This window comes from Ammospiza nelsoni, chromosome 6, assembly GCF_027579445.1.
Source record: "Ammospiza nelsoni isolate bAmmNel1 chromosome 6, bAmmNel1.pri, whole genome shotgun sequence".
Taxonomy (NCBI): Eukaryota; Metazoa; Chordata; class Aves; order Passeriformes; family Passerellidae; genus Ammospiza; species Ammospiza nelsoni.
Window position 1 is genome coordinate 50,157,652 of NC_080638.1, and position 19,728 is coordinate 50,177,379.

At 44.1% G+C, this 19,728-nt stretch overlaps 1 protein-coding gene across 2 annotated transcripts in view; it reads right to left on the reverse strand.

Annotated features, from left to right (window-relative positions):
• SYNE3 (spectrin repeat containing nuclear envelope family member 3) overlaps window positions 1-15,244 on the reverse strand; it is a 65,270-nt gene extending 50,026 nt beyond the window's left edge. For both annotated transcript variants that reach the window (XM_059474982.1, XM_059474981.1), the window contains exon 1: window positions 15,130-15,244. The gene's annotated coding sequence lies outside the window, so the exon portion shown is untranslated. The remainder of the gene's footprint in view (window positions 1-15,129) is intronic.
• Window positions 15,245-19,728: the final 4,484 nt, after the last annotated feature.

Genomic DNA, 19,728 nt, shown 5'->3' on the forward strand with positions numbered 1-19,728 from the left:
TCCTAGTTACCATTCGCAGACACTTTCGTCTGGGAAATCACAGGTTTAACACCTCTGCTCTACAACTTCAGGAAAGGTTCTTCAGGTCCAGGGAATCAGCAATCTGCATCTTGAGCAGCTGGGGACAAGTTCTTGAGTAGATTTGGTTTCAACTTTTGTCAGCTCCCTAAGTTTTACCATCAGTCAGCTGACAAAAAAGCCCTGCAAGCCAACAGCATTAATTTCACAGTCTCTGGAGACTAGAATTTATGTATTCAATTATCTTCCACTTATCCTCCAGAGAACTGCATGATCCCTCAGTACTGGGCACCAGTCACAGCACTGATATACTGATAATAAACCCCTGCGGGATCTGCTCCTTGCCAGAGATCAGGGAACAATTCAGGAATGATAAATCATTCCTCTTTTGCTGATCATATTGTTGTGTACAGACAACCTCATTTTCTCAGAGGTGTGGTTATCCCTATTGGCCAAATATACTTTGCAAATTAGTTTTGCTCTGCAGACTATTCCCAAGTAACTTTTCCTGGCAATCCTTCATACTCCAGCTGTGCTGTTTAGCTTTGGTTTGGCATCAGAACCCTAATGAGAAATTGCCCATCTTCCCTGGCTGGCTGGGAACAGCTCTCCCTGTTTGAGTGCAGTTTGTCACATGACAGCTCCCAAGGGCCAGTGCCACAATCAGGACTCCAGAGTGTTAAGCCACATAGGACCAGTAAGCTGTGACAGCACCCTGGCTGAGCAGAAGTGCTCTACAGTTAAAAGGGTAATACCTCTGTCCCAAAGAGATTACAGAGGACAAGAACGAAGGGGTTGGCAATGAAAGAAGGCATCAGTGTGTACTCAGGGACATGGAGTGATGGAGGGAAGAAAGGGCTGTCACAGACTTCGGCTGCATTGCCACTGCTCTGTGCAAGCTGCAGTACTTCCACCTCCCATGCCCTTCACCCTGGAAGCAGAGATACTCAGGAAGAGACTCTCAAGCCCAGCTGGAGCATGTGGCCTCAGCATGGGCTGGATCTCCCACCAGGAAAGGGGATTCACTGCCCTGACCCACAGGCTGTGGTGGGACAGCCTGGGTAGGAGCCCTGCAATTCCATAGCCAGTCATGCAAGAGAGGGGGCACTTCCAGGCAAGGAGCCATACCAGAGGTGGGATAATTCACCTTCTTCAGGAATTCTCTGTTCTGAAGTGGCCCACAGTTGTAATATGAATGCTCAGGGCTACAGGATGTCAATCTGTCTGCAAGTCTGTATTCTTTCCTGTTCCACATCACTGTTTCCACATTTGGATCTGGGGGGGGGGTTTAAACATGCAATTTTTTCCCCTTACAAGATCAGTGCTAAAATATTTTTTGACTATCATTTGACTACTCCACCTCTGAGTGTGTAACTTGGAGCAATAAGCACATGGCTTTTAAACTCATAAATCTTTAGAGTCAAGTATATACCGGAAATATTTCTTAGAAACTTGCAAGTATTTTGCAAGAATGCTCTAAGGGCATAGGTCTTTTGTCCTGTTTAAAACAGCTGAAGGACTAACTCTCCAAAACAAGATTTCTCAGCTATATCTTTCAAAACATTATCAGTTCAGTTATGCTAGTGATATATTTATAGAGTGAAAGTGAGACTTATGGAATTGGAAAAAAAGTAGCAAGTAGGACAATACTAATTTTAGATACTAAAGCTGTTGATTAAGAGTTATTTTCTTGGGATCAAAGCATATGGTTATGGAAAAATTAGCAGATTTTAATTTGCATGGAACAGAAAGATCCATTTATATAAAGAAGGAGACAAATCACCCCTGAAAGAGATGAACACTTGCAATGCTGTCAACAACATACAGGAGGCTATACCGAAACAGTAAATAGCTATACCTAAACAGTCAGCACTCTGTACATAATTTAAAGTAGTATTTGCATTAATCTGATAATATCAGGCTTTATATTGCAAAACAGCACTGGTTTGTGTTCAGAGAAACCCACAGGCAAACAAGGCCTGCCTGTGTGCCAAACAAAACACACTGCTGGAACCGTCAGCAACCTCATCCCAGAAACAAAGTAGACCGCTGCAAAACGCTGGTTATGAATTAATTGTGAGTGGTTGAGAACATTTTTGGAATTGAATTAAACAGGCTGCGTTCTCGTGACTCATTTTTGCCTGAAGGGTTGCAGTTTCCCGTCTCTGTCCCCCTCCCACAGTGGGAGCTGCCCAGGCGCTGTGGCCACATCTGGGCTCGGCCTCACTGGGCCTGCAGCCGGCCGGGACTGGCGACGGGGAGGAGAACGCCGTGTTAACAATCCTTTATGGCTGATCGGGACTGAAACCCTGGGGTCTGTAAACCCAGAGGGGTCTGAACCTCCTCCTGCTGAGATTCATCAACCCTCAGGCAGAGTAAGCCGGCAGCCCGAGCCAGCAGTGAGCCGCGTTTGTCGGCAGCCGGCCCCCAGCCAGGGAAACCGGAGAGTTAAAGCGGTGATGGCAGATAATGACCGTGCTGAGCAGCACGAGCAAAGCCATTGCTGCTGCTCCTCACGAGTAAAGTCATTCCTGCTGCTGCTGCTCCTCACGAGCAAAGCCATTGCTGCTGCTGCTGCTCCTCACGAGCAAAGCCATTGCTGCTGCTCCCCACGAGCAAAGCCATTGCTGCTGCTGCTCCCCACGAGCAAAGCCAATGCTGCTGCAACTCACGAGCAAAGCCATTGCTGCTGCTCCCCACGAGCAAAGCCAATGCTGCTGCAACTCACGAGTAAAGCCATTGCTGCTGCTCCTCACGAGTAAAGCCATTGCTGCTGCTGCTCCCCACGAGCAAAGCCATTGCTGCTGCTGCTCCTCACGAGCAAAGCCATTGCTGCTGCTCCTCACTCGTGTCATTCACAGCAACTGCCTTTCAGAAATGGAGTACTACGAGAGACCAAAGCTCTTTATTTTCCCACAAACTCCTGAAGAGATCAAGCAGCTGTGCTCCATTCGGGCCCCAAGGGGGCCTCAGGGCGTGCTGCTCCTCAGCAAGTTTGAAAATTCCACCCTAAATATTACAGGACATATCCCTGGTGTGACAATCTTCACAGGGGTCCAGGCATGAGGGAAGACATGAGGATCTGACTCCATGTTTCAGAAGGCCTGATTTATTTTTTTATAATATATATTATATTAAAACCATACTAAAATAATAGAAGAAAGGATTTCATCAGAAGGCTAGCTAAGAATAGAAAAAGAAAGAATGAATAACAAAGGCTTGTGTCTCGGATAGACAGTCCGAGCCAGCTGACTGTGATTGGCCATTAATTAGAAACAACCACATGAGTCCAATCACAGATGCACCTGTTGCATTCCACAGCAGCAGATAATCATTGTTTACATTTTGTTCCTGAGGCCTCTCAACTTCTCAGGAGGAAAAATCCTAAGGGAAGGATTTTTCATAAAAGATGTCTGTGACACCCTGGGACTGCCAGAGAGCTAACACAGAGATACATTTAGAGCAACAAGGGTCCCTATCAGCCAAGGGTTGGTACACACACAGACAGACATAGCACTACCCATTCTCAAATACTTGAAAGAAGGAAGAGGTATAAAGCTATAGATTTGTTTAACCCCAGTAATAACAGAATTATTCTACAAGAAGTAATAGACATCATGGCACAAACTCAACTTTGGTCTAAAAGAAATAAAAATATCTCCCCACTAGTCTCCAAAGCTATCTTCTAAAGGTAACACAAACACCTGCCGTACTTTAAAGGCATTTCATATCACTGAAATTTTTCTCCAGTATTTCCCTTTCAATTTACAGATCAGGGCTCAGCAGGTACCTTGCAAAAGGTTGATTCATAAAACAGGAGAAGCCAGTTATCCTCTTCCTGAAGGAAAATATTTCCAGCTCTGATGACAATTGCTGAAGCACCACAGAGCAGAGCCTCCAATGATCTTGTTTGGGTTCAATGAGCACAACACAAGCAACAGGGTTTGTGCAAACTATGCTCCCTAGTTAAAAAATAAATCTGAATTTCTTTAATCCCCTTTTTTCCCTATTGCATACCCCCAGGTCATGTTTCAACAGTTATATATGTGACCTTAAACTGAAACTTCAGGGATCTCAGCAGTCCCAGTTCAGCAAGCATTTTGGGGTTGTAAAAGCTGATATCATGTCTTGAGTGCCAGCCACACTCCCAGCTCCCAACAGACTTCTCTTTTAACTTCACCAACTGTCCCTTATCTCCAACCCTTCTGCTGCACACCGCAGTTGGGATATTTTGGCTTCCTTTCTCCTGCCTTACATCAAGGAGCTCCCCATCCTGGCTGCTGCTCACAGAACAATTTATCAAGCCTTATTTCACTGCACTGGGCCCTCACCCTTGGGCCCTCACCCTTTCCCCCAGCCCTGTGGCAGCAGGCAGGAGGGAGGCGTGGGCTGGCTCTGGAGAAAAGCGCGCGAATGGGCTGATCTTGCACCCTTCACAGCTGCCTGCTGCCAGAACCCTCTGTCATGGCTCTCCTGCAGCAGGCCACTGACTTCTAGTTCCCCTTTCACTAGAATTCAAATCTGTGAAATTTCAAGACACTTGATGTCTTTAACACTTCCATGTCTCTGGGAAATTTAATGCAAAGCAGAAAATGAGTGCAAAAGTTATTAGGAAGCAAAAGATACAGACACACTGACTGTCACAACCATCTCACTACATTATGAAATAAAAGTAACCTTGTAAAAGCCTTACCAAAATCCTGGGAAATCTGGTAAAAAGGGTAGGTGAAAGTCTGTGGTGATTCCATCAAAGTTTCCTGATGGCTTCCCAGCATGGCAGCCCAAATCCAGCCTGGCCTCCACTGGGTGTTAGAACAGCAATTCAGCACAGCTGGCAGCACGAGCAAGTCTGGCACGAAGAGAAACCAGTGGCTTCCTCCTTACTAATGTAGAGGAAGCACAGAACTTCCTCTCTGCCTCCTCCCATGCTGCAGGAGTGAAAGAGGAGATGGCAACCCAAAGATATATCAGTGCAGAAAAAAAAATAAAAAGAGAAAGAAAAGAAACCCAGAGCAGGGCATGCTGCCACTGTTTAAAACGTAGGTGAGATTTAAATAGCAATAATCCCCAGAAACTATCTAGTTCAGGTCATCAACTAACAAGCTGGTTAATTCCTGTAAGGATTAATGCTTGAAATTATTATGCCTGACAGATGTTTGCTGAATGGCAACTGAATACATAGGATGGAGGCCAGCAAGAAGTAGAAGTGCAGACAGGTACGTCAGAGCTGAGATTTTACAAATCATTAACTCGTGCTCTAATATAATAATAATTTTCCTTATCTTCTACTTCTTTTTTACTCTCAAGGTCCCTAGCAGGAAATTCCCTTCACAAACTGACACACTAATCTAGATTCTGCTCTCAGTTACAATCACACAAGACAAAAAGGAGGTTAGCTGATATTTCCAGGAAATACCTCTGCTGCACAATTTGGCTGAGTGGAATATACTTTGCAGGCATTACCTGTCCCTCATGATGGAGCACATGATGAATTTTCCTTCCCTAATCCCCCAAAACTATTGGAAAATATAAAGCAGCATTCTCCCTTGATTAATTAAGATCCTGCGTTTAGACATTCAATAATACCCACTGGTTTGGTCTATCTAGCCCACTACCCTTTGCATCATCCTAATGGTGTACATCTAATACACTCCAGGACCAAAACAGGGGCCACTTACTCAAGTTGGTGCAAATGCAAAGCAGGTCCCTAAGGCCACAATCTCTCAACCTTTTTAGTTGCTGTATGCCATACTTTATATTACACTGAGCAGCATTTCTAGAATTACAACTAATATGGAGGAGAGGTGGAGAAATCAGTGAAAGCAAAACATGGGGGGGAAAAGTTGGTTTGAATTCTACCTCCAAATTAGAAGCTACAGATAAAAACAGGGATAAAGCTGTGAGCCTCTTCATCCATTTTGGAACCAGGAAGCACAAGGGAAGAGCATGGGGAAAAACTGAAGAGAGGAACAAAGATTAATGAAAACCTAGTGGAAGAAGAACAGTGGAATAGAAAATGTTTATCAAGCTAACCTGTGAAGTTGCTAATACAGAGAATTAACTGAAGACCAGTGGCCTCAGAGAGGCTGTAACCCCCATGTGCAGCAGTGACCTCAGCTCAGCCAACCAAACAGAATTTCAGTAAAAAAACCCCAAGGGACGGAAGAGGAGGAACATCTTAAGAGTTAGCCGTGCTGATTGTACCTCTAGAGAGGGAACTGATATATCAGCTATTTCCAACTGTCTTGTTAGCCTTTTGCTAACATGAATAATCCTTAGAACTATATGAATATCTCAAAACACATCAGGATAAGAACATCTCAAAACACATGCAGACTAAACTATATGATGCCTAGGGGACGTAACCTGGAGATTGGTCCACTTATCTGAAAGTCAAATCATAGTTGTTATAGAATTGTTTTGTTTTATTGGGAGGTTTTAAATGCCTATAAGGGAACCCCTTCATCTCTTTTTCCTTCCTCTCTCTTGTGGTATATCCACAGTCACTGAAAATTTGCCATAGTCCCACAAGAAAAAATAAATTTATATTTTAAAAAAAAGCACTGAAACTAGTAGTACTGAAGAAGCAGAGCATATGTGGCTAACATCAGCTATGCACAGCAGCTTCTAAAGCAAGGTGAGAATCAGTCTCTTTGGATGACTAATCCAGAAGGCAAAGGAGCTCGCCAGGTGAGCACAGACAGCCACAAGCCAGAGGCAGCAATGAGAGGATCAAACTAACAGTGAAAAATGCAGCGTTCCCACAAAACTTTCTCTAAGTTAGTATCACAACATGTTTTAAATATATAAATACCACATTACCACTTGAGCATAATTTCCTTTAGAGTGAACTTCATTTTTTTGTATTTTTTAAGGAAACCAGGTTCAGCAAAATATTCCAAATGTCCTCACAGCATCTGACCTCCCATTCTCTTTTTTTCCCACATAAAGAAGTCCATTTTCAGTTTCAGCAAGGGATGAAACTCTTCTGGCCAGCTATCACTTCTCTTGTGGTAGCAGAAAGCATTTGAATGGCCCCTCCTTCGGGCTGACATGTCTAAATTCAAAGAGGGATTCAGTTACATCTGTAACTGTGGTAACATCTGCTGCAGCTGTAACTCTTGTAACACATCTGTTGGATGATCTCAGATTACCTAGCAGCCCATGGGCACTGAGAAGGAAACATTTCTGCAAACCCAGTGCAGCCCACGGAGTTAAATGACTACACTGCCCCACTGATTAATCTGCTGTAAGTGATACTCGGGCAGGGTGGCCTCATTGCCCACTAACAGTCTGCATCTTCAAGCAGGCAGGGATGTATTTGTCCTCTAACTGCTCAGGAGACAGACTTCATCACCCCAGCAGGGCTGCAAGGGTTATAAATTATAGTGTTGTCTAAGCTCTGACAAAGACCTATGAAACCCCTTAGATAGGAAACAGAGCAGCAGTATAAAAATCCTTCTTGAACCATAGCAACTGTGTTATATATTCTTACTACTCCGCAGAACATATTTCTAACTATGTTTTAGTTGTGAATTAGAATAATATGGTGTAAAGGGACTGTCAGAGCAAGTGCTTCTCACCAAAGAATCTGGTTTGGAATTGCTGTGAAAGGACTTTTCAGAAAAGAAACACATCAAGCAATCAGGCTGTCCTGAGTACTGGGCTCAGAGGTACTGGCAGGGATAGCACAGACAGGTATCAAGCTCTTGATCTCTCTTTCTGGTTTTACACAGTTTCACTCTGTGTAAATCATGAATTGTTATGAAGAACCTAATGATTAGGCACAGCCTAATGATTCAGGTGTCCCACCTGGCAAGCTGAGCATCTTAAAGGTTTGGCTTAGGTCATCATTATGCTCTGTTCCATTCAGCAAGGAAAACCAACCAAACAAAGTATTTTGATTAACCAGTTAGCATTAAAAGAAACAAACAAAAAAAAATTTCAACCCACACACCAAACCCTGAAAAATGTCAGATCTGATCTGAACAAGACTAAAAGAACCAAGAAGTAGGTTAGCTGCTGATACAGTTGCTTAACTGAGAAAAACATCTATTTGCAAATCCCCAAACTAAGGTGTAACCTGCTAGTAGCAATAACAGCACTTCACAAATACCAGTGATAGCTGACACAGGAAGGGCACTATAGAAAACAATAACCTGCAGAGCACTGAAGCACATCCAGGCAGATTCCTCAGCACTGACTAACTACAATAACTAACCATTCAACAATAAAAGGACTTAAAAAAAAAGGTGGGGGCTGTGACATTTTAAGTATTGGGATTAAATGTGCCAACATAATTACTTATAAAAGTGGTTTTAATAAACACCTTCAGCTCTTTAATCAGACTGCAAATACTACTTCACTCTGCAGACCAGAATGACAGCACCAGCTCGCCTCCATCATGAGGTATTTACAGATTCATGGAATGGCTGAGCTTGGAAAGGACCACTGGAGCTCATCTAATCCAAACTCCCTGCTCAGTCTGTGTCCCTTAGTAAAGAATGTTACTCAGGATTGTGTCCAGATGGCTTTTGAGTCTCTATATTATCACAATATGCAATATCTGGACAAGCAAAGACCTGAAGGGAGAAATAAAGTAACATTGAAGGCAAAATTACCATTAGGGTTGCTGGTAGCTCCATCCCAAATAGGAATTTCTCTTGTAGAAAAAAACCAAACCAAACCAAACCAATTCACCAAAGCAAACAAACAAACAACAACCTAAACAAACAAAAACCTCAAACAAACAAAAAAAACCCCAAAGATGCTTGAAATATTTTCCGTTTTGTTAGGCTGCAGACATGTTCTCTAGATTGGTATTTCACACCAGCAGCTCAACTAATGGAGTCAGAAGGTTTATAATCTGAGGAGACAAGAGAAAATCCCAGGCTCTGGTAAAGCCAAAGGCAGTACTGTCACAGAGCCAAGATTTCTACCCTGACTCCTGTGGACTTAAAAGACAAGGCAAGAAGCAAATTTTTCCTTGGGTGCTCTCTTAATCTGGAGATCTAAATTAATGCGCGTCTGCAGCGTTTACTGAGCCGGTGTTATTAGCCAGGGTTAAAGTCTTGTACTTCACACAAAGCCTGTGCTTACCCTGCTGCACCTACAGACCAATTCTGCTGACTTACATAAGAAACATCACCTACATTTGCCAGCTGCTGTCATCTGCCATTCATGTAACCACTACCAAAGACTCAAGTGCTCATGAAAAGACTCTGGGATTAAGAAAAATAAATCATCTAAGCTAAAGGAAATGCACAGCCTGGGGAAGAACTGACAGCTTCAGAACTGAGAGAAATTATTTATTTTATTTAATCACAGAGACTTTAAGGTAGGAGGATATTTTTTCACATGACCCAGTCTTTGCATGTAACTGATTTGAAAATGCAGTGGGTACATCAGTGCTTGTACACTTTCCACTTTCAGCTTCCCTGAACTCCTTCAGGCTGCACCCACAATGGGGCACAGAGGCTGGATAAAGACCAGCTGTTACATCTCTCAAACAACTCCTCAGTCAGAAACAACACATGTTCTTATGATACAATTGTCTCATTATAATGGCAGGAAAATAACACAAGCATGTAATGCTTTAAATAACATATCACTTCTATGTGAGATGGAGATAAAACACAGCCAAAAGTAACCTCTACACTTTTTTCACTGTTTAATTTATCATTGTTCAGTCCAGATGAGTGAGTAGGCGAGTCAGTGTGTGAGATAATCTTTTAGAGTGAAAATTCTAGTGTTGGTTTTAAAATGAAACGGTACCCAGATCCACTGTGGGTGGTTTACTCTGTCACACCTGTGACACACTCCCACCTGGCACCTACAACACAGCTGCCACACACATCAAGAGTACCCTGTGGGAATAGATGTTAGTGTCCCAGTTCACAGATGAAGACACTGGTGCTCTCAAGAGCATCATAATCAATGCAGCCTTTGACAGACCCAGCAACACACAAAGCATCCAACATCACTGGTTCCATTTTAAACCTCTGACTGTACATGCTCCTTCAAGATCACAGAGCTAACTTGGGGCAGGCAAAGCCACATTAGGAGGTTTAGACTGGAGGTTAGGAAGCATTTCCTGCCTAACAGGGTGGTCAAACACTGCAATAGGTATCCTAGAGAGGTGGTCAATGCCCCAAGCCTGTCAGTGTTTGAGGCATTCAGTGCCCTTAATAATGTGATTCAATTCTTACTCAGCCTCAAAGTGGTCAGGCAGTTGCACCAGGTGATTGCTGTTGATCCCTTCTATTCTTATTATAACCATAATCAGCCACAAGGGGAGCAGCAGGCAGCCTTATGTAAAGTGTGTCTAGGATTCCCTGGTGACAGGCACTAAATCTACTACATATAACAGTAAGTTCCCCAGCACAAGCTGTGCCACGTGAGGCTCTCACTCAGCTTGCACTCCCAAGTATTACTGTCATGTTTCTCAAAAGGCTTTCTGCATAGCACAACTGTAACAGCAGGTATTTCACCTTTCAGTGCCACTAAATAAACACTAATCAAGAACAAAACAAACAAGCCACAGCTTGATACCTGAATTCCAATCAAATTACAATCTCCTGGTTCTCCTAGTTTCCTGCTATCTTTTAATTTCTTACAGTATGTTTTTTTATGCACCTGCTCAGCGTTATCCCAAGGCTGAGACTGCCCTGTAATCCTCAGTCTGTTATAGTCAAAGCAGAAATTCTCTTGAAATTGCTTGATATGAAGGACTTGATATCAAGTCCATGTCTTTTATTTAAATGTAACATAGAAAAGAAACTTGTAATAGCAGAGACATTAAAAGTCACTTCTGTCTAAGGAAAAGAAATTAAATCAATGCAATTTCCTTGAAATGCAATTAAGCTGTGTACATAGACAGAGACATCAAAGATTGCTTATTAACCTGATATGGGGTGTCAGTGAGAACCACCATCCCTGTTAGACCTACCATTCTTCCCTCAGCATTGAGAAGGGGCCACTTGAGATACCTGAAGTTAAACACCCCAGGGCTCTACTCTCTGCATAGTTTTTCTGTAATTCAGGCAGTACCATCTTGTGATACAATTTATTAGCAATACAGGAACATATGATAAGCAAAGTTCAGGCTACTTTATGTCTACAAAGCAGTGAATCCACAGCAATGTCTAACAGACATTGTTACAGAATCATCAGTCCTCCTTGTGGAAGGCAAGGCCTAACTTGGAGTTCCAGCATTGCAGAAGAGTGTGTAAGGAGCAATACTTATGTAAGGATCTCCACTTTCAGTTTAAAAGACTCCATTTCCTTGATACTTTCAACTGTTATGCCCTCAACAAACACTGGAAAACAAACAAGAGTAAACTTTCAAACTAAAGAACAAGACTGTGTTTAAGTTGATACTGACAACACTGCAATTAGTCATAGAAATATTGTAAGTCTGCATATGCCAATACCAGCCTCAGGCAATAAAACTGTATTTCAGACCAAAATGTAAGCAAAATTTAAGGCTGTGACATTTGGGCCCTATAACTAATCATTATCAAGCTGTTTTGAACTTTAAACACTGCATTTGATAGCAGCTAATGACACTGTTACACTTTTCAATTTTTCTTGTGTCATTTCAGGCTACTTTAACCAATATTAACTGAAGACACTAAATTCCTATCATTCAGTTATTTCAGAGCAGACTTGCATGATCAAAAGGGACCCTGACCACCTGTTTTGAATGTTTCGATTTCATGGAATTGCAGCCTGAAGAAGCTGAGGCATTACTGACCATCAGTAAGCACTACCCTAGAAGATATTTTCCTTCAAGAGTAAAAGTATTTCACTTGCTGCGCTCCAAAGACAGTAAGAAGGTTTCTGCAGCCAGACTCAAAAAGGTATTAAAGGACCTGGTATTTATTCCTGTTGATCTCAGGTACATGAAACATTTGTCTTCATATAGAAAACATGCCAAGCAAAAAACTCCCTTGCCAGTTGCACTCTCTGTTAACATTCCTGGAGCTCAAGAATTTTTCCTGCTACAATGTGATCTTTTCATTTCACATGCCTGAATTACCAGGATTCACACTTGGCCCACAATCCTTACACAGACATACACAACCCAGTTATAAGGGGGCCCTTTCTAAGGACAGTCCTGCACCTGTCTATGGCAGAACATGTTTGAGAGGACAGACCAAAGCTGTGCCACAAAATCCATCTGCAACTGACAAGGACTAACAGTGAAAAACCCCAAATCAAAACAGAAATGCAGTATCTTGTCATTGCTACCAATGATCTGAGATTTGTCCTGCTAGAACACATTATTTTGGGTTAGGGTGAGTGGTCACTGCTTTTGCTTGGTTTCATGGGAATTATGTTTATATGATGGCAGTCTTGAAACTGTTGGCCAGTTTTGTCAAAATAAAACAAATCTAAAGACACTAGAAAGTGTCATCACAGTGAGATCACAGCCCTTCTGTACTTGTGCAAATGTGTGTCTGGAAGAACAAAGACAGGAGTTGTGCCCTGGAGATGCAAGGATGTAAAAACAAAGCACTCTGTGACCAGGCCACCTCAGGAAATCAGATCTGCAGAGCTGTGTTCCTTGATGGATTAAGAGTATACACTGAATTGTACAAAAATTTTCTGTTCCCATGTTCAAAATGCAATGTACCATATCAATGTTACTTGTATTCTTTGAAGTTTTAAGGGAGATGCCAGTTCAGGGGCATTTACTCACAAAATCCTTCTCACCTTGTCTTTACAGCTTCATTTGCAACAAACACATTATTCCCAAATGGAGACTGTCAAATGTGAATGTATCACTCAGTCACTGATCTAAAAACTTGGGAAAACTAGCAAGTGTCTGATTTTAGACTTGCTTTTCCCTGTTGGCCTGTTTCTACAAAATTTGCAGGAACTTAATTACCTTGGAGCTGTTCTCCTTATGTCATACTTGGCAGAAACTGAGAAATGGCAAAAAATATTACATAAGGGACACACACCAAGACTCATGTGTATACATATATTAAATGCTGGCAAAAAACCTTGTTTCCAACAGATGCCAGTTATCTTTCTGAAGCTGCAATGCAGGTGTGGAGCATCCCCTGAGGCAGTGGAATTGCTCTCCAAAGTCATGTGCATGCAGGTACAGCCACATTCTGAAGCCAAGCATCCACAAGTGCATACAACAGTTTTAAGGATGATTTGTAAGCCACAGATAGAGCACAAAAAATGGCTTATTCCCAAAGAAAAGCCAATGAGGTTAGTCCAGTGAGGTTAGCGCACAAAGGCCACGTGCCAGAAACAGACTTGGAGATAGGGTACAAGCCCTGGCCAAGGGGAGAGGGAAAGGAGGAGCAGTGAAATACGGCTGAAGGGAACAACTGGAACTATCAGAAGAAATACAACAAGAGAGGCAAGCACCACAATACCACACCCTGAACAGCAGCTAATTCTGTCTTCCTTGGGAATCTGAGGGGACTCTGGATCTAATGAGTCACAAACAACATGGAAACAGCACTGGGTGTAGGGGAAAGCTGCTTTTATAGAGGGACCACTGGGATTGTCAGACTCCATTTCCTGACAACTAGTTTACAGGGAACAATGCTGCTGTGACTCACCAAAAGATGTTTGTTTCTTGTGGAACAAAGAGTCGCCACAAGACCAACTGCAATAAGTTACATTTCCTTGAGATCCAACTGGCTCACACATTTGGCAGCCACAGAGACTGTGCCAAGCTGATGTGCATTTCAACAGCTGCAGATTTGAGACACTTCCAGGAAAAGAAGAAAAACACTTGAAGGCAACCAATCAGCTTTTAAAGTTTTGTGGCATTTTTAAAATTCTTTCCCCAGAAAACAAACACTGTGTACAAAGATTTTCAGATGACATACACCATGCCAAGGGCTAAAAAGTAACAACCAAAACTAGCAGCAAGGAAGTGGCAAGAGAAGCATAGTGATTTTATTTTTCATTAATGATTCAAGACAGCCAAGCGTAGATTTGAGGCAAAGGGGAAAACAGGCATCCTTGCTCTGATAAACTCACAAAATAAAGCAGTGTCTTGCAACCATAATTTTCACAATTAGTCATCATATACATGCATAATTCCTGCAGATTTCAGTCTGTTAACCTATTTGAGTAGAATAAAATTTTCCTGGACAAAGATCTAAACTCACACAAGGCCAAGCCAATAAGGATGTGCAAATAAAACATAAAACAGATGGCAGAGAACAGTATATGAAAAACTAAAGCCTCAGTATACTTTAGGGTGTGGGGGAACTTTACATACAGAAGTTACACAGAATGTTAGCTGCTTTTATAATAGAAAAACTGGGAAATTTTCTGTTTAGGAAGAAAATGTGAGACAAGGTCAGATCCCCTTAAGGGGAACAGAGCCAAGCTGGGATGTATCCGATAGGTTTGAAGGGGAGAGAAGTGGGAAGTGTTCTTCTGAGAAGAGTAACAAGGACCTTGCAAACCGCAGTGAGAGTCCTGGCAGTGGGAACCTACAGATGAAGAAATGTGGCAGTAACGCTGAGCAACTGACTTTGGCAAGAGCCTGACATCTATCTGAAGAAAAGTTGCAGAACGCAGCTAAGTGCTGAACCAGGCTGGCAGGTGCGATTTTCTGAAAGAAGCTAAATAAAAGGCTTTGACCGTTCAGCGTACATTACTTAGGGAGATATGCTGCAGTTACTGCAGCTACGGTATTTGGTGTAGCACGAGCAGACAGGGAGCTCTCGTAGTACCCACGGAGCTGTCCTGGCAAGGACAAGCCCCGCCAGCGCTCCCGCTCTGCAGCCCCGGCGGTGCCCGCTCTCCCCGTTACACGGACGGGCGGCCGAGCGGGGACCGGGCTGTCCCGGCCGCGTTTTGCCCGGCGCGCCGAGCAACAGGAGGCGGGTCTGGAGCCGGGCGGGCTGACAGCGAGCCCCGCCGAGCCCGCCTGCCCCGTGCCGCGCCGCGCCGCACCGCGCTCCCGCCCGCGGGACGGGACGGGACAGCAGGACACGGGACGGCACAGCACGGCAGGACACGGGACGGTGCAGTCCCAGGCGCCGCCGCCTCGTCACTTCTCCCCCCCGCAGCCCCCCAGCGCCGGCAACAGGCCCCGAGCAGCGCAGCAGGGCCCGTGGCACTCACCGAGCGGCACCGCCGCCGCCGCTTCCCCCGCGGGCAGCCCCGGGCCGCGCTGCCGCTCCCCCGCCGACGCTGCGGCCGCTCGGGCGCTCGCTGAGCCTGGCGGGGCCGCCCGGCACCAGCCCCGCCGCTGCGGGGGCTGCGCGGAGGGCCCGCCCTCGCCGCCGCGGCCCGGCCCGGCGGGCGGTGTTATGTAAGCCGGGCCGGCCCGCCCTGCCCTGCCAGCGCCGCCGGCCGCGGAGCCCCCGCCGAGGGCGGCGGGGCCGGGCTGTCCTTGCGCGGCGGCGGCAGCGGCGGGCGAGCACCGCACTCTGCTATTTTTAGCAGATTAAATGCAGCAGGAGAGGTTGAATCTCTCACAGTGTCGCGTTCTGGGGGACTCGGAGCTCCGGGAGTCACCCAGCACCAGGCGACCGGCGACAAGCCCCGGGCGATCCCTGCACGTGCCGGTGGCTCCGTGCCAACAAGTGGGGATGTGTGTTAATGTCTCTTTGAATGGCCAGCGAGCAGGGAGGCTGCACCTCAGCACTTACACGTGCATGAAACAACACCAGCTCATCACTGGCAGTGCCAACTGCCAGCATGCATTTATTTGGATACACGAAGTGGTATTTTGGGGGAAAAAATCAACGAAGACTTAGGAAACAAAACCTGTTTCCACTGCAGCACTGATCCAGGCACAAAGTCTACTGCGTATGCTCAATTATGCAAAAAGATCAGAAGCAAAAGGAGCAGCAGTGGAGGTGCATTGCCAGCCACAGCGTCGGTTCTGTAGCCCAGCGAGAGAAGGGAAGTCATTGACGTTTTGTGCTCCGTCCGCAGCATCAGAAAGTTGTAGTCATATGAGCCTGTGTGCTGAGCCGCTGGGAGGGAAGGAGGAAAGAATGAACAGCTTCTTCATATTTCAACAACAATATAAACAAACTGAATGAGCCTGTGAAAAGCTTGTATTTCATAAAGCACTAAACCGTCCTCTTTGCCAGGGGTTATATTGCTGCCCTCTGCTGCTGGGATGTTGGGCGGTTCATCTGCCTAACGAGCAGAAAAACGGGCTATTTGCGATAAAAATCTCTGATTACACATAACAGTTCTGCGGCCAAGGGCCTCGAGATACATAGCTCAAAAGGAAGGGTGAGCTCCCCAGTCCTGCGAGAGGCAGGGGATGACAGCTCTAAGGCCGGGTGGGATGGCTGCTTCACCAGCAGCGTTCCCTGGGCTTTCGTGGGCTCCCTTCTGCCTACAGCCAGCCAGGTGATCTGCCATCCGTGTGCCAACACGCTCTTAACTGCAATGGCTCTGTACTTATATTGCTCCCAAAGCATCAGGAATCCCTATCCCTTACCAGCAGCGAAAAAGGTCACAGGAAATTTTGTCAGAACTTCATGGTAAGGATTGCACTTTTACAGCTGGTTCTGACCTTGAAGCTTCAACTGCCCTCAATATATACTGTAGTGGTACAATTTGGGGTGACTGACCTTTTAAATTGTCACTGAGAGGGCAAATGAGTGCTGTAATCTCCTTGTGTTACTGGGCAAGCCTTTCAACTAACTTGGAAAATAATTCATTCGCTGGTTTGTGTAGCCATGATATTTTCTGAAAAATCCCTTTGCCAGGATTTTTTTTCCTGAGAAGCTGATGCCTCAGAAATTAAATGTAAACAATTATTATCTACTGCTGTGGAATGCAAGAGCTGGATCTTTGATTGGTCTCATGTGGCTGTTTCTAATTAATGGCCAATCACAGTCCAGCTGTCTCAGACTGCCTGCTCAGTCACAGGATTTTGTTATCATTCCATATTCCATTCCTTTCCTTTCAAGCTTTCTGATGAAATCCTTTCTTCTATTCTTTCAGTATAGTTTTAATATAATATATATATCATAAAATAATAAATCAGCCTTCTGAAACATGGAGTCAAGATTCTTGTCTCTTCCCTTGTCCTGGGACCCCTGTGAATACAAGTTTGCTTTTGACAGACTATTTACTTGGAGGAAGTTCATAAAGACAATGTGTAAAATTGAATCTATGCCTATGCAACTGCCCTTACCCATGGTAATTCAGAGCTGACTATCTCTCAATGGCCTTTGGAATAGTGTGAGGAAATGGATACAATCCAGAAGGGTTACACTCCAAAGGAATGTGTCTAGAATAGGTAGATGACAAAGAACATAAAATTCTGTGAATTTGCCTTAAGAAAGCAGGTTCAGTTATCATGGTGAGTAGATGAACACTGTCAATGACAGAGATTAATTCCTTAGGAAACCACCCCTTAGGAAGTTACTTTGCAAACCCAGATCTTTTAAACCCCTTGTATTCAGAAAGCTTGCTGGTGGGGGACAATACATCACTGTATCTAAAAATTGCTTGAATTAAGCTCCTTTTCTGCAATTCCCCATGTGGAGGCTTTCATGGATCTGATTCTACTCCCTCAAACAGCTTGTACATGCTGAATTAGAAAAATCCCTACACACAGGCAAACAGCAGGCATTAAGTAAAGGAGCATTCAGTGCATTACTCAAACAATAAAAAGCTGCCCACAAACCACACCTAAATGACAAAGGAGAGGTTAGAATGACTGCAAGCAGCGTGGAATAGTAGAGGGGCTTTGAAAAGTAACAAACAGTAGCCCTAGCTCTCTTTCTTTGGAAGAAAGGAATATATTTCTAGAAGCAGTTAGTCTGGCCTATAAACCAAACCACAAGTATTTAGTCAGTGAATATACAGCATTTTCAGGCATTTCCTGTGATGAGCAGAATGCCCAAGAGACTGGGTGGAAAGCACCAAATGCTACAAAAGTGTTGGCATGGATTGCTGCACAGGAGGGCCTGCATGATGTCTGCAGGGTATCAGAGAACCACTTAAAATGCTGCAGGGTAGCTGCTCTCTCTTATTAGTGTAACACACCCATTGATTCATGCTCATGACTGATGACAAGCTACTATTACAAGATATTAGGATGTTTTCCTTTATGTTTGCTTGGGTAGAGCAATATACTCAAATAATGAGTCACATGGCAGTCAGGGTGGGAGGGACAGCATTTGTTGGCAGAGTAACATTTCTGTGCAGCATACCATGACATGTCTTTAGCATGAGAGGTTTCAATATTGGAGCTTCTCAGCATTTTTTGTGTGTTGTGTTATGGCTACAAGACATTTCACATTGCTTGACAGAAAGCTTTTGTGGGTGGTGGGGGGAGTTGCTACACAAGAACTTCTCCTCAGTGAGGAATCAAGAACTCTAAATGCTGATGACAAAGCAACAGATCCTCAGGAGCACCAGGCCAAGGACCACACTGTTAAACCAGGGGAACTTCCTGTTTTTTCTTCACCCAGAGACCACATGGACTTAAACCCAGCATTTCATAGTCTCCCTGTTGCATATGCTGGACTCTACCTTTTTTCTAATTTGGCTCCACACCTGAACACAGACTGACTACCTCCACAGGAAAGTACAACTTTGTGCTATTGGATCAGTCCTGACACCCGGTCACTTTCAGAGTTCAGCCAATTTTTTTGTTGCATTAAATTTGGCAGAAAAATAACACCTTTTTCATCCCAACTGACCTCAAATATCAAGAAAAGCTGGGAAAAGCTGGGCTTATTCTGAGTGAGAGCAAATTCAACACTAAGGAACAGAAATGCAGGGCAAATGGGACACTGTGATTCCAATTACATTCAGTAAGAACTACCCCATTTTCAAATTCACAAATGCTGTGATACACTCGAAGTCTGGTCACATCCAGTGAACTCTCAGTGCTGGCCTAGAAATCCAGTCCTGATCAATTACCCTGACAGCCTGAGGCAACACACTGCAGTTTACTGAGCAACACACAGGCAGGGTGACAATGGAAGAGAAGGTTCCAGGCAGAACTTAGAGCACCTTCCAGTACCTAAAGGGGCCTCTTTGATGTGCTTTGAAAGTGTGAAGGGAGCAGCAGCAAAATGGAAGGTTGGCTGGAGGTTTAGGAAGATGCAGTGCTAACTTTTATAACTAACAGCAATGCCCCCATTGGCACTCAGCAAATGAACCAGGGGAAGCCAAGACTCCATGAAAATCAGGATTTGAAGCCAAATCTCCTATGTGCAATTCGACTGCATTAGGTTTTCTTCCTTACTACTCTCCACAATTTTTTAATTATAGAAGCTGTTGACAATTACTTTAAGAAAATATTCTCTGAAGTCCTCTGAAGAGAGAAGAAAGACAATTGTTGATATATGACATTCCATAATTAGTTATTCCTTGCTTCCCTTCCCACACAAATACAATTTTGTTACACCGATTTCTCGGAGACTCACAGTAGTCTGGAGCTACACTTTCACCAATATTAGTCTCCCCTCTCCTAGACATGATAGGTTTGTAGAACAATTTGTTTAGATCTAGTCTTCTAAGGGATTGGAAATACATACTGCACCAAAAAAACTGTTGTATGCCAGTGTTTGAAGGACTTTCCATCTAGGAAGTTTTTAGTTTTATTTTCCTCCTTCCATGGCACACAGACCTTAAATCATTCACCACAGTAGTCAAGCATGAAACTAAAACAGAGCACAGATCTACTTACTCTGATTGTCTCAAACTAAAGTACAGTGACAGAAAGCAGCTGTGAGG